This window comes from Sinocyclocheilus grahami, unplaced genomic scaffold (assembly GCF_001515645.1).
Source record: "Sinocyclocheilus grahami isolate Dianchi unplaced genomic scaffold, SAMN03320097.WGS_v1.1 scaffold114.1, whole genome shotgun sequence".
NCBI classification, from domain to species: Eukaryota; Metazoa; Chordata; class Actinopteri; order Cypriniformes; family Cyprinidae; genus Sinocyclocheilus; species Sinocyclocheilus grahami.
In genome coordinates, this window is record NW_015505293.1 from 1,449,967 (window position 1) to 1,451,490 (window position 1,524).

General features: G+C 37.9%; 1 protein-coding gene across 2 annotated transcripts in view; it reads left to right on the forward strand.

Annotated features, from left to right (window-relative positions):
- rtn2b (reticulon 2b) overlaps window positions 1-235 on the forward strand; it is a 6,367-nt gene extending 6,132 nt beyond the window's left edge. Inside the window, exon 8 of one of the 2 annotated variants that reach the window (XM_016277660.1) lies at window positions 10-235. The gene's annotated coding sequence lies outside the window, so the exon portion shown is untranslated. The remainder of the gene's footprint in view (window positions 1-9) is intronic. The other variant, XM_016277661.1, reaches the window with a different exon arrangement.
- The last annotated feature ends 1,289 nt before the right edge of the window (window positions 236-1,524 follow it).

Here is a 1,524-nt window from a genome sequence, read left to right on the forward strand (position 1 = left end):
AGAGGAGAGGAAGAGAGAGAGAGAGAGGGAGAGAGAGAGAGAGAGAGAGATGGGGTGAGGAGCAGAAATGTGGAGTACATTGAACAAACAAAGTCTTACGCTGCGATTTCAGCAGGGTCGGGGGTTTGGGGGTTATGAAGTAGGTTTCTTACGGTGCTAGGAGATTCTTCAATAGGTCTTCTGAAAAGAATTAAACAACAGGCTTCTTCTTGAAGCACACTTCAGTCAAGAGAAGTCTAGGGAGAGAGAGAGAGAGAGAGAGATGGGGTGAGGAGCAGAAATGTGGAGTACATTGAACAAACAAAGTCTTACGCTGCGATTTCAGCAGGGTCGGGGGTTTGGGGGTTATGAAGTAGGTTTCTTACGGTGCTAGGAGATTCTTCAATAGGTCTTCTGAAAAGAATTAAACAACAGGCTTCTTCTTGAAGCACACTTCAGTCAAGAGAAGTCTAGGTGTATGTCTGATGTATACTTTTAACTCAAACTGTCAAACAGCTGTGTAATATTTATAATTATTGGTTCATTTTGCCTGTCAAGGCTTTTTTTCTACTGATTTTCATAGAAAAAATGTAACCTAGTGACAGTTGCTATTATATTTTTGTCCACTAGAGGGTACAATGAGACCATACAATCACAGCAGTTCTGGGTCAGGACAGCATGTTGCAGAAATTCTGTCATGTAAATTTATTATTATTTTTTTTTTAATTACAATTCCCACTGAGATTGTGCATATAATTTGGGTTTTAATATTTAGTACTTAATGTTTCAAATTACAGAGCAATTCAGAACTAATTTAAGTCACTTTAAAACAAGTCATGTTTTGCTTCCCTGACTTTGAACGTCTTTTGTGCAACATGACCCCCAGTAAACACATGTTTTCAATGTTTTTTGCCTTTTTTGTAGCCTATTTGACAACATACAAAACATCACATAATATATTTTCGGCCTTGCACAGAAATGCTTCTTTTGTGGGAAATAAGCAGCTGCTATGGATGGAAACTCCTTCGAGAAGAGTCCTAGGAATGGCAATTTCAAAACATTCAGTTACATACTGTTTGCAGATGACATTCTATTGCTGAAAAGAAACATATATAGGATGCCTTCTGATGTGCAAATACTTCCATGCCAGAATGGTGATAAACACAATCTGGTAATTGTCTTCACAGGCTTTTAAGAGAGTATCTGTACCATCCATAAAATGACATTGCTTCAAAATTTATGGAGGAAACTGTTTAGAAAGCACAAAAAGAACATCTCGCACACTACGGGAAGACAGTTTCATGCGCACTGCTGGAACACTCAGGGATGTAAAGAAAAATAGCAATATTCCACTGACAAGAACAGTGGCACTCGGAGGAACATTTTGTATTCATTGCCGTTTTAAATAACCTACTGCAGACTTTCTTCAGCTTTAAACTGCCCCTGTGTATCACTGTTTGTTATATGGCAGTAGTGGGAAATCTCTAAATGAGGATATAAGGAAAAATTACAATTTAGAAGGTTCACTTTAATAAGCTATTCAAA